Source organism: Manis pentadactyla, chromosome 10 (assembly GCF_030020395.1).
Source record: "Manis pentadactyla isolate mManPen7 chromosome 10, mManPen7.hap1, whole genome shotgun sequence".
Lineage (NCBI taxonomy): Eukaryota > Metazoa > Chordata > Mammalia > Pholidota > Manidae > Manis > Manis pentadactyla.
In genome coordinates, this window is record NC_080028.1 from 117,966,939 (window position 1) to 117,980,656 (window position 13,718).

The 13,718-nt window shown below is 34.1% G+C and overlaps 1 protein-coding gene across 4 annotated transcripts in view; it reads right to left on the minus strand.

Annotated features, from left to right (window-relative positions):
* Positions 1-13,718, minus strand: part of MGAT4C (MGAT4 family member C) — a 792,321-nt gene that overhangs the window by 38,807 nt on the left and 739,796 nt on the right. The window contains exon 2 of one of the 4 annotated variants that reach the window (XM_036890048.2): positions 12,256-12,305. The exons of the other annotated variants lie outside the window; for them this stretch is intronic. The gene's annotated coding sequence lies outside the window, so the exon portion shown is untranslated. The remainder of the gene's footprint in view (positions 1-12,255; positions 12,306-13,718) is intronic. 4 annotated transcript variants of the gene reach the window in all.

Below are 13,718 nucleotides of genomic sequence, written 5' to 3' on the forward strand. Positions count from 1 at the left end.
ACAATTTGAGAGTATAAACAAAGGTACCTCCTTAATTCAAATTTGAGAAACCTTTAGCAAAGCTTCAAAGAAAATGTTTCTAATTATAATATCCTATTCTACTATCCTGTTTGTTCTGTTATATGCAAAAGTGTGGGTGTGAGTTTGATCCTGCCAGAGATTCTGGTGGTTGGGGAAGGATCATTACATTCAAAGCTCTGATAAAGGCAATGAGGGAAAAATCCATATTAAAGCTAAGAAATAACCTAAGATTTCTTTTTACACACTCTCATGTATCTATATTATATTTCACTCTACATGTGTAATTTTTGTGAACTTTTAATGTTATTATAACTTTGATCATTCAAACTGAAGCACCAAACATTGTATTTCCAATTTTCTCATTATAGTCTCTAGCATTTAACATAGTGGTAGTTATTTGATTGACACTTAAAAAAGACCATCGAAAAAATTAATTAAAGACAAGAAGAAGTAAAATGTCTGATGCTTTCTAAATAAACAAGGATATATTCTGAATAAACACTTGAAATAGATAATTTCCAAATTTATATACAACCAGCATATTAAACTTTTTTAGTAAGTGCCAGACTGTGTTAAGAATTTCTATGCTGTAATTCATATAATCTTCACTGCAAACTTGATAGGCATTATCTTTGTCATTTTACATATATGGAAACGAATTTATTGAGATTAAATAATTTTCTAAAGATGTACAGCCTGGAAGTGACAAAGGTAGAGTTAGAACTTGGAGACAGCTGATTTTAGAGCCCACAACCTTAGCCTCAACACATTCTTCCTTCTTTGAGTTTGGGAGGAAAGGAGTTTTCCTGGTTATTTCAGCATAGAATGGAACACCATAAAACAGTTTTATTTTGTCCATTTTTGAAACTGGAGGTTAATTTGGGAAGGGACAAATAAGTTAAAATGAAAAAAGAGGTTTAATAAATAAGTCCCTAAATACAGAGACATGGGGTTGGAGGAACCCCATTTTACTTGAAGATATGCCTTTTGAAGTAAAATCATGTGTGAACAGGAAAACAAGGTCTATTATTATTGAAGATGATCTCTCTTTTTATTGGAATAACTAGATGTTTCTATAATAAGTTCATAAAAACACAGGGAGATAGATCAACTGGATAAAAAATGAAAGTTTCACCACAAATTGTATTTTTTTTTTATTTTCAGAGAATTTTCAAAAGTTATAAAGCCTGGTTGAATAATCCAGAGCTTCAGTATATTATTTTATTCTACATTAATGGATTTTTTAATGAAAAAGTGGTCCCTTGTTTTTTTTTTTGTTATTTAATTGGAAATTGTACATTGTTATATGCATTAAAGTTCTCTAAATGTAAGACCTCTTCACATGATATACTCACTTGTTTTCAATACAGTCAAATTGTAATATTAGAATTATATTTCTAGAAGTTATCTTTAGAATCATGTAGTTAAGCATTTTTATTCAAATAGGATTATGAGAAGAATTACAATTTATTTTTGTGTAGCCATTTTTTTCTGTGTTATATCAGTCTTTTAATTCTTCATCTATTAACTTACTTATCACACCTCTTGTGCCTATTTATATTCCTGGATACACTATGAGGATGCAAATAAGAATAAAAGATTTCCCCTCAAGAAGCCTAGACTCTCAAAGGAGTCTATCAAATTCTAATTAAATATACTAACTTAGACTATGCTTAGTAAGTATCTCTGTTTAGCAGAGCTTTAATTGGAAAAGAACAATATTGCTCTTGCCCAAGGAAAGCATAGAAGTTAGCCAAACCACTCACTCGTGCTACCTGCATCCATCTGGGACATGATACAGCCAAGTAACAGTAAAGATGGAAAGCAGAAAGGAATTTATCACAATCTCACTGCAAGTTAGTCATGGAGTTACAGATAGCATTCTCGTCACGATATACATTTACAATTTTCCCCAACAACATTGTTAAGTACGTTCAGTATGCAGCAGCATTCTGCAGGGGTTGGAGATACACACACGTGTAACCAAGACAAATTCTGTGCTCTTGGACAAGCACACCGTCCATAGAAACCGATTCCCAGAGCCTACCACCTCTACTTGGAGATGCAGACCGTTGTAATTTGTGATGTTCTAAATTTAATTCACTTTCTGCCCCTCTTCTCCACGCTGCTCACGTGGCTTCCCAGGCCTGCTTTGTAATCCCGACTGCCGGCAACAGGAAGCCTGGGCACCACCGCGCAGGGTCATGTCTCAGCGTCATTCTGAACGCTTCCTCTGGTGCCTCACCTGCGACACTCACCATCCCACCTGCGGTAGGCAGTTGAGTTCTGTCGATCCTCTCAGAAATGTCTGTGTTCATCTTTTTTTAACCTGTTTTTGTCTGGCTCCCCTCCCCCCTCCAGAACATCAGCCCCTTGAGAGGAAGGACTTTCTCTGCTTTGTTCCCTTGCAGGATCCCTAGTTTCCAGAAGAGGTCCAGGCACATACAAGCCCTCAGTGAATATTTATTAAATGAACAAATTAATTCCTTTTTCTAAAGTAATAATTAATATCTTTAGGGATCATTATTTGTCAGGTACAAGGTTATGTGTTTCGTAAAAAAAGATATAATTCTTAAAATCATTATAGAATCTATTGGCACAAGAAGTTTGATGGGATTCAGGAGTCCCTGCTTGTAGCTACAAAGTTTTACTTAATTGCCTGCCAAACACCACTCATTCCTACAATTCATCTTCCATATTATTATTGGAATTATCTTTATAAAGATACAATTCTACTTACCTATTAAAACCTTCTGATGATGTACAGCTCCCTGTGTCATTCCATGTTAGTTGTATTACAACTTGCCTACAAGCCTCCATCTCCACTCAATTTTTCAAGAATTCTATTCCAAGAGTCAATAGTATACTTTCCAGGGCCTGACTCACTTTCCAAATTATGACGTTCACTTTATCATATCTGCCTTTGTTTGCTATTCTTGTCTGTGCCTGGAATTACTTTCTCCTTGCCTCCTTAATGAACTTTAATCCTTAAAACTCTACTCCAAATCTCATCCCTCACCTACTATAAAGAGATAATGTGGAAGCCAGATACTTCTGAATTTGCTTCCAGGACTTTCTACTCATGGGCTGTGTGATTTTAGGCAAGGTCTTAATCCTCAGGGTCTTTGTTTTCAAGTTGGTACAGTACCACCTGTCTTCAAGGGTGATTTATTTGAGTTAATGAGATAACATAGCAACTAGAACTTAGTATACACTTCAAAAAAAAGTATATCAGATCAATTCCTTACCCTGAATAAACTGCTTCCATTTATTTCATATTTCTATTTTAAAACATGTAGAAGTTATATATTTTTCAATTTCCAAGTCTAACCATATGCCAGTCACCAAGTAGACTGTAAATAAATAAATGTTAAATTTATTGATGAATCTAAGCTACAGTCCTATGTAATAAAAGTACGCTATGCTGTCTTAAGCAAAATGTAATTTGTGTGGATTATTTTTATTACTCTTTATTGCTAGTAATAAACAGTTGATTGATTCTGTGCTTACAAAAGCTTTCTACACCTTTTACATCAATAGTACCACATAGTTTTATTTGTTCAGTATTAGAATCAAACAATGAATTAAACAGAATCACTCAATAGATTGGAAAAGGTCTCTAGTCCTATCAGGCTTTGTCGAGGTTTAAGGCAAATGCAAATATCAATGTCGGGTCAAAAAAAGACAGAATTGAAAAGTAGGATGAATAATGGGAAGAAAAAGAATATGAGAAGGCAGTGCCCAGCCCACTCGGAGTACAGGGCAGGCTCTGGCATCACCCGTGAGACGAGCTATTGTGGAAATGCTGTCACAATACTGACTGTATATGCCTTGTTAATAGTCTATTTAAGTACATACAAACTGTTTTCCAATTACTCAGGCAGAGATCTGGCCTGGTAAAAATCAGCAGTCTTTTACAAGTATAAGAACACAAAATTTCCCTTCTGCTTCTTGTGGCAATAACAATTTCTTGCTTCACAAAATGTCGGTAAGCTGGGTCCCAAAAGAAGAGGGGAAGGGAAGACTTGCTGGAATATTTCTTGAAGATGAATTAATTTATTGTTTTCTTTGGATTCATTCTCTTCAGAGACGAGGGAGCCACTTATCTAATTTAAAACTATTGCCCGTGATGTTAGTGATCATGCTTTATTTACCCCTAACAAGAAACTACAGTATACTGTATTGTAATTAGATTCTGACTCATTGTTTTTCTTTTATTCCTTGATGGATGTGTGTAACTCTCATTAACATTAAAAGGAACTGTGAAAATGTGATGATCACAGAATAGAATGTGTCCAGGGGTTCATTTTAACTGCACATAGCTTTATTTGGATGGACAGTTCAGAAACAACCTTTTAATGATAATAACCAAATTTTTTAAGTACAAGTAGCAACTGCCTTGGACAAACACTGCTTGTGCTTTTAATCCTATTAAAAAGAACACTTTGAAAATCGGAATTAATTTTTTCCTGTGTTGGAAACATCTTTCATGACAACAACTTGTAAAGGAGGAAAGGAAAAAGGTGGCAGTATGTGTAAGCCATGTGCCATTTTACAGAAAAGTCAGAAGCAACTCAGAGATTTAAATAATGTGCCCACATTCACACAACTATTCAATTACAGAAAGAAAATCATACTTAAATTTGGACATTTTGATATCAAGTGCTAACTGGTAAAAAGAAAAAAAAATTGCTGGTGAGCAATTTATATGGCATATGTGTGCTGTGACCTGAATATTTGTGTTCCCCCCACAAATCCATGTATTGAAAAACGAATGACCAAGTTTATGGTATTAGGAGGGGGGGCCTTTGGGAGATAGATGGTCAAGTCATAAGAGTGAAGCCCTCAGGTTTGAAATCAGAATCCTTATAAAAGGGGCCCATGGAGCTAGCTTGCTCATTTCACCATGTGAACATGTAATCAGAAGTTTCCAATCCTGAAAAGGATTCTCAACTGCCCCTGGTGGAGCTCTGATCTTGGACTTCTGGACTCCATAATTGTAAATGTCTACAAGCTGTATGGTCTGTGGTGTTTTAGGAGAGCAGCCCACACAGACTAAGCCATTTGTGCCTGTAGATTGATACTGAAGTTGTAATCAATGTGATTGTGGAATAAAAAAGATGACGGTCTATGCTAGAGATCTTCATTTGGCTATATATTTATGAGATGAAGCTTGTAATGTGTCCTGATAGTGGTGAGTGTGACTACTTGCACAGCTAGTACTTGTAGGATAAAGCATATTAAATGGAAAAATTCACTGGTATCAATGACAATACTTATTGAGAAATCTATGCACAAAGTATTAGGTCGTTTAATTTTAAAAGAAGGTTAATGAGGCAAGACTCAAAATTGATTAGTTGCAATACATATTTTTGCATTGCTTTTCAATAGAATATTAATTATACAATAATTTGGAGGAAAATGTTTATTCTTTACTTAGTGGCTCAAAGCATGCTTTTTTATTAAATTATGAAAAAATGACCTAAAAGTCAAACAGATAATCAGACTATTCAAAATATAAAGAAATATGAAGATCATTATCCAACCAAAACTGTGCAGAAGAAAAAAAAATCAGTGTTAAAGAGTCCAAGTGACTGATTGAACTTGTTATTAATAGGACAAAGATGAGACTGAGGTTTACTGACTCAACATAATGCATTTGAAAGAATTCAAAATTGTCCTCAGAGTCTAAAATCTCAGTGTCTCACGTAGTCATTAAATTCAAGTCACCAACTAAAACATAAAACATGTATAATCAAATATGGGAGAAGTAAAATTTTCATGCCACACGTAAGATTTATATATTTCCTAGAAGTGAATTCACCATAGTCAGTGGTTCTCCCAACATCATAAATGATGGTGCTTTTTCTATTGAGTACCAAATTAACCTACTTGGGTTTAGGCATTATGTATGAAACCCATAAATCTTAAGCACTAGACCCACATTCTATTTGGTGAGTAAGATTCTCACATGTAGGAAACATTAATGATTGAGAGAATGGCAGATTTACATTTTCCATTTCACTCTCAGGTTCACAGTGGGCGTACCAAGTGAAACAGTGGACAAAACTGCCTACATGGACATTTATGGAAGTTGTTATTTCTGTCTCTCTCCCATTCTCTCTTTCTCTGCTTATTGCTGACCTTTTACAACTTTTTTTATTCGAGTTAAATTTGCTGAAATGTACTTTAATGTATGAGAGAAAAGATTTCATAAATTTTTAATGACTAGGTTTTGAATATGTATAAACATCAATATTCATATACCAATATCAATATGTGTGAACATCAATAACAGAGCAATATATCAATTGAAGTAAGGCCTAAAACCAGGACTTTCATGACATCTGCGATGCTCAAATGATAGAGGTTTCACAACAGCCACTTGAGGGAGAATCTAGGTTATAACAGGATAGGCTTGGTCCATGTAATATGTGAATAAAGAAGAATTTCAGATAAATATCTAGATATTTTTTTAAAAACTAGAGTATACAGTAATAGTGGTCTTTCATTCCCACGTTGCAATGATTGGCTGGACCTATGTAATAGCCAATTCCATGTAGATGGGGAAGGCTTTCTCTAGTTTCATATAATCTTCCTCCTCTCAGTGAATGTTTTACTAGCAAACTGCACCACTCATTTTTATTACCTGTATGATTCTAAACAGTTGAGTATGCAACATCTGATCCAGAGGTTTACAAGCTGTAAAATATGTTGGTGCTTTTATTCTTAATGGTATTGTTATCCTTGAGGTGGAGATAGATACAATACACACAATTTAAGCATTTTCCATTATGTTAGGAAAGGAAAAAACAAAAAAGTCTTGTCATTAGATGTGGCTGTCTTAGCTTGATGTCATTAGATCTTAACTCATCTGGCCTCTTAGTGCATATCCTGATAATCCGAGAAAAGCATTCTGATTCCCGTATTTGCCTATAGGAGGAAATATACTTAAATCATACATTCTGTTTATTTCCAGTCTCTGTGAAAGTGAATTTTTGATGGCATTTCCACAAAATGGTGCTTAGAATATAATAATAGATTTTTCTGATTATGCCCATACATTTATTTCCAGATTGAATATTTATTTTTACTATAAATTAAGATAAGCAAAGTTGTCATCAATTTCAATGTCTTATGTATTTTATTTAATGTGAGCCCATCTTTCAGGACCTATTTTATCTGAGGCCCTAGTTATATCTGAGCATTTAGAGTGTAGAGCTAAAACTAATGAATTTTAGTAATTTTAGAGGATAGCACTCTAAAATGTCCTTACAGAGTTCTAAAGTATCTACGATATAACTAAATCAAATGACAGTGAAGCAAAGAATTTTACTTTGTGTTTCTGTCAGGAATTTAGGATGCTATGGTTGATTGACAGGTCCCAAATTATTCACCCTTTCTTGTATGTAGCCCTTTTGTAATATTGCTTTGTAATTTCTCCTATCAAGAGATGGAATCTATTTCCCACACATGAATATACACTGACTTGTTAATATATTTTCCCCAAAAGAATGCTGTAAAATCAATGGTGTACAATTTTAAGCCTAGAGCACGAGACATCTCTCACCCTTCAGCTCTTCCTCCAGAAACTGTTACTGCCACAGGAACAGACCCAGACTGGCTTGCTAGATAGTATACAGGTATCCCTTCTTCTCTACCAAAGCCACCTGAGGGCAACCAGCTCCAAGACAGCCCAACAGCTGACAGCAAAGCCTGAGTAAGCCAAAGTGAGACCAGTCAAACCCAGCTCAGACTGGCAGAATTGTCCAGGCAACCTGTAGACTCATGGGGAAAAACATCTTGTTTTAAAGCCAGTAAGTCAGCAGTTTTCAAAGTGTGGTCTGGGATCACCTGGGCATCTGTAACACCTTTTTTGGGGAACTCTCATATCAACACTGCTTATATAATTACATTAAGACATTGTCATTTCTTTCTCATTGTCTCCCAAAAGCTACATAATGTTTGCTATCAAAATTGAATGAATGCAGACTCAGACATGAGAACCCAGCACTTTTCTATTGAGCCAGACATTAAAGAGATTAGCAAAATATGCTAACCAGGGCTACCCTTCTCACTACATTTTTGTGTTGGAAATGAAGGTTTTTTACATTAAAAAGTCATGTATGGTACAAGTCATGGGTTTATAGTTGGTGTTAAATAATAAATATCTTAAAATTTCTATTTTATCTTATAATACAGTAATATCAATAGCTAAAGCCAACATAAACCAAGCTCTTTGGATCCCTTAGTTTTTTTTTTTATTAAAGGAACTTGAGAACAAAAAGTTTGAGAAATGCTTTACTTTTTTATATCTGCAGCATTTCTCCACTATGAGAACAGAAGTTGTTCTTCAAGTCAAGATCACTGGTCTTTGTCCCTTATGACATAATTCCCCTAGCAAACTGTGCAGTTATAAAGCCTTGAAATCCACAGACCATGGGCATACTTTCATTTTGTGAGTAACATTGAATCATTTTCAGCCTTATTATTTTTTACTTGAAAAATGGGGCTTATTCCCTTTCCAAAACACATTAAAAAAGTTGATCAGTATTGATTCACTTAATCTGTAAGCAAATATTTACTTGCAGATTTTATATAGAACAATGGTTTCTATGGAACATAGAAACTTAGAAGCTGCAAATTTTAAGTGGGTATCCATCCAAGGTTTTACCAAATTTAGCTTGAAGTTGAAGGTTGAAGAGCTTCACTGGATTTGTGATAATGATGCACTTGGGGAGGTTAAGAAGCACAAATATTTTATTACAGTAAGATCAAAACTAAAACATTTTGAACTGAAAATGTCTCATTATGCAATGTTATGTAAAGAAATGAAATCAAAAGCAAAAGGATGACAAGTCAATTCCTGAGGAGTCCAAAATTACAGAAATGATAGTTAATATTAGTTTACATATCTGCTGTGATAAAAGAGTTAATAAAGAGTTAAAATTATCTGTGGGCTGATACTGCATGCGAGAGTGAAAAACAGCTCACTAAATGTCTCATATGAAGCTGGCTAATACAAATGTATTTGAATAACATAACTTCTGCTTAGTACTTTGTTATTAACTCTTTGGCTTACTCTTGGGAAGCTGGAATAGTAGAAATGAAGGAAGTAGAAAATGTAATTATGGAGCCTTACCACGCAGTTCATTAAAAGGAAAAATGAACCACAGGTACTACAAATATATTGGGAAGACATAAATTACTATGAATTCTAATTGCTACTGGACACTATTAGAAAAATAAAAATTAACAAATAAACTTGTGAAAATGAACTCAATACTGACGGATTGAAATTTATGTTTGAAAATCTCCTCCTCCTTTCCTTAAAAGACAGTCTTTTATTAATTGAATGCTTTAGTAATCGCATTTTCTCATTATTACTTTTTGAGAAAACAAATAGGAAATAGCATGTGGTGCAATTTAAAGTAAAAAAAAATGCTTTTATTTGTTAAAAAACATAGCACATGAAGATGAATTATACTACTACTTTCTACAAATAAATCTGGCTGATTTAAACCAGTGTGTAAGTGCCAGCTTTAAAAGGTAGTAAACAGAAATTTTTTGAAATATTTACACCAGAAAGTGTCAATAGCAGCTGCTTTGTAAACACATCTTACACGTGAGGAAAGAGAAAGGACTTGTGTACATGTTTTGACCAATTTTAGCTTCCTTTTCCAACTACCATATGGGTGACTTCATTAGAAAGCCTGAATGGGCACTTTATGAATAACCCACGTAGTTAAACAGTAAGTATTAATGATAATTACATGAATCCCAAACGCTATAAATTAATATTGTGTATTCGAGGAGTCTAAAAGATTAAAAGAGGAAGACAAATCATGCTTCCTTATTTTTTTCAAAGGCAGAATCAAACAAAGCTATACACATTTCTTCCATTGGAAGGACTTACAGTTGAATAAAATTAATGTGATAAAGTCCATGCATCAGAAAAAAGAAGAAGTAACAGAAGCATATCAGAATTATGGAAGGAAAAGTTTGGAGACTTGTAGAGATAGGAAATTAGTCTGAATTAAAGTTTTAGCAGAGGTCAGTGTGGGGTAAATGGCAGAATTTACAGCATCTCCTGCCTAGTCTTGGTTCATTTACATATCAATATATGTTTACCACTGCAGAGCCTCCCAGTGATCTGAGGCAAAGTGTGGAGAGAAAATGGCCATTCTCTCCTCCCCTCCATTCGTGGGATGTAATTGGTCTGGTGTCTGCCAGTCACCAAAAACCCACCCATGGATTTCCTTCCAGAAGGGGCAGATGGGAAGTAGAGAGCACAGGCTACAGCCAGAGGAGGTGGACGGTGCTGAGCCTGACTACTGTCAGAAATAAAAGCCTTTCTCCTAACCTACCCTTTCCCTTGACTTACTTAGGTTTCACCGGTTTCATAGGGGGGCCTTGCCCCAGGCCAGGAACACCTTTCCCCCTGGAGTTGCAGTCAGTTATTTAAGTTGAGTAAAGAAAAGAAAAGTATCACCATTATACTGGCTGCTAAATGTAAAGAATTAAGTATTAGCATCTTCATGGACCCCAAACACTTGATTTTCTGCTTCAAACCAGTGTATATTGGGTCTCAATAGCCAGAGTAAATTGCTTGAAGAAAGGATAGAAACAATTAAAATAAAATTCTGTGTACACAGAGATGTATGTGCTTTTTAAGAATCTTTAATCTGACACAAAAGAAATAAATGTGCAGAGACTAAGATCAAAGTGAAAGCTGGAACCCCGAAAGGAAAGTTAACACCAAAGCTGGCTTTGAACATGAGGACCTTTGGGAATCCCTGGAAAGCTTTAACTTCACTTTCGACTGATTCATGAGGCACAGTGCAGAGTGCAATAGAAGACCTTACTGCCCATAAAATGAGAAATAAACCTCATGGGAAAATGAAATATGACATTTTGTCCTTTGAGGTGGATGGAGGGGAAAAAAAAAACCTCATAGCAACAAGTTGGTCCTCATCATAGATCTGAAATCTAAATCCATGTTTTGTTTGGTTAAAAACCTAAAGCTAAGCTTTTAGCTTAGAAGTGGTCCTGGGCTGATGGTGCCCCTGGGTGAGTCATAGAAGCAAATACTTTAAGAATGGAACTCAAGTAAGCATGAAAGAATCCGCATCATAACATTCCACACATGTGAGATCACAGCAGGAAAGGAAAACACAAGGAAAGTAAGTTTCATGAGTGAAAATGAGCAGGAACAACAGAAAATGAAATCAGAACCACAAAATTTTAAAAGAGGCTCAGATTAACATGAGAAAAAGAAAAGAACAGATTATTAAACTTGTAAAAGACTAATAGAATTTCTTAACACAAAAATTATAGAATTTAAAACAACAAAAAGAAATTTAAAATAAGTCACAAATGCACATTAAATCAGTGACCTGGATGTAGATTCAAAGAACAAAGAACATTGTGTTAAGAAACTGTGAGATAACTTAAAAAAAAAAATATATATATATATATATATAAAGGAAAAAAATGGCAGAAAAAACTACAATAAAATTTTCAGCTATGTCAGAAAAGTTACTGGCAATCGATTCATAATCCAGGGAAATTAATTTTCTAGAATTAAAGCAAAATACACATACTTTCAGACAAAAAAACCTTGAACAATGTTCACTAAAGGAAAGTCTAAAGAAATATTTCAAGTAAAGGTGGAAGTTCTGATAAGAAGGAAGATAAAAAATGATAAATATGTGAGTAAATCTAATATTAATTTATAATACAGTAATAATTCAACTTTTGGAATGATTGAGCAAAAACAGTCACAAAGTTAATATAAAATTATGGATCATTCATGAGACTTAATATAATCTACTTGTATTTTAGGAGAAAGTTTAAGACATTAACATGCCTCCATGTGTGTGTGTGTGCATGTTGTATACACATGTAACTGTAAGATATCTTAAATGTATTATTTGTATTAGTATGTTTTAATTTTATGATTTCATTTTTCTTCTAGCATCCGATATATTTCAAGTTTTAATCAAAGTATCAAGTTACATGCTTTGATAAACTCAAAATTTTCAATAAACATCCCATAGAGTTTACTGTGAAAACAGTACTATTGAACAAATAGTACTTGTGTATATAAAACTAATGAGCAAATATCCTCGATTTAGGCATGAATGACTTAGTCATTTCAGTGTGATTTAAATTACTCCAAGACCATTTGACTTGCGGAATATCTTTGCTACTGTGAATGACACCCAGTCTCACTTTAAGAAAGAAGCTGTCATAATCTGTCTTGTACAGAAAGTGATGATACACTGGAGGAAAAAAAAAAGCCCACTATTACTAATACATTCCTTGGGTTTATTATTGACAAAAATAAAATAAAAAGTGTGATCTGTTATTTTCCATGCAATTGCATTATATGCATTGTTCTGAATTTTTCTTAACCATAATATAAGCATTTTAATTCACTTTATTTTAGATATGTATGCTGCAGAACATCCTTTTATATTAAGTTAAAATTTTCTTAAAAGCAGTCAATTAATAATTTAATGTTTGAATTTATATTATATAATATACATACATATATTTATCTTTAACCTTACCATTGTTTTTCTTCTGTGCTAGTAAATAAATTATATTTTATAATATTCCACATAAGCAGAGGATTATTTGCCCTTAGAAAGTAACTTCAGCCCATATTATCTAGCTTCACTTTATCTAAAAAATCTAAAAAGTGCATAGGCTAGTTTGTTAGTTTGTTACATGTTTATCCATGCTATTGTGTGTGTGTGTGTGTGTGTGTGTGTGTGTGTATGCATTATATATGTATACAACATTCAAGATATTCTTCCTGTTAAAACTTCTTCCACTGCCTGGAACAGTTTGTTATTGCATGTCTGCCAGACTATGCTAACAAGGGCATTCAGAAGAAAACTGCAGCTATAACCCAATTAATACATAAAGAAAAGTCTCTAAAGATTCAGGTGAGTATTCATTGAGCAGAAACAGCTGGAGGAATAATATGTTGTTATTTTGCATTACTTTTTTCACTACCCTTAAAAATACTATTTATATTTTAAAAATCCAGTGCTTCTCTGGGCTATTTAGTTACCTTGAGGAATAGATAAAGTTATATTCTGTAGCTTGATGCTACATAAACATTTATTATTTTAGACAATTGTTAATAGTGAAAATTTGCATGACCTTAAGGTACACATTTCCCTCCTCTCCTAACATCTCCACCAGATTTCCTCATCTCTAGGTAGATATGGTCAGCTTCTGTGGTCAACAGCACTCTCACTGGGATTTCTGTATTTTTCTTCTGTAACTTCCATAAATAACAAGAAAAACTGCAGTTGAAGATTAATATTTTTAAATGGTCATAAAATAGTTATTTTGAGATTCTTATTTCAAATAAACTCATTTCTTAATATGGGGCTGTTATCATTACAGCAAATCAGTTATACCTCAGTACAGAGAGGACAGCACATACAACCAGACCCAGTCACTGGGGTGGGGAAGAAAGGAGGTAGGATTTAAGGAGGCTTAGCTAAAGATTCCAAGAAATTTGGTGTCCAGAAGGCTTAGCAACAATGAATTGAATTCCAGACAAGCATTTAGTATTTGGCCATAGCAGGGCATTTGGCCTATAGAGTTTGTTTTCAACCTAATGGATGAAACACATTGATGAAAGGAGTCCAGACACTAAAGTGTTATTCAGGTGA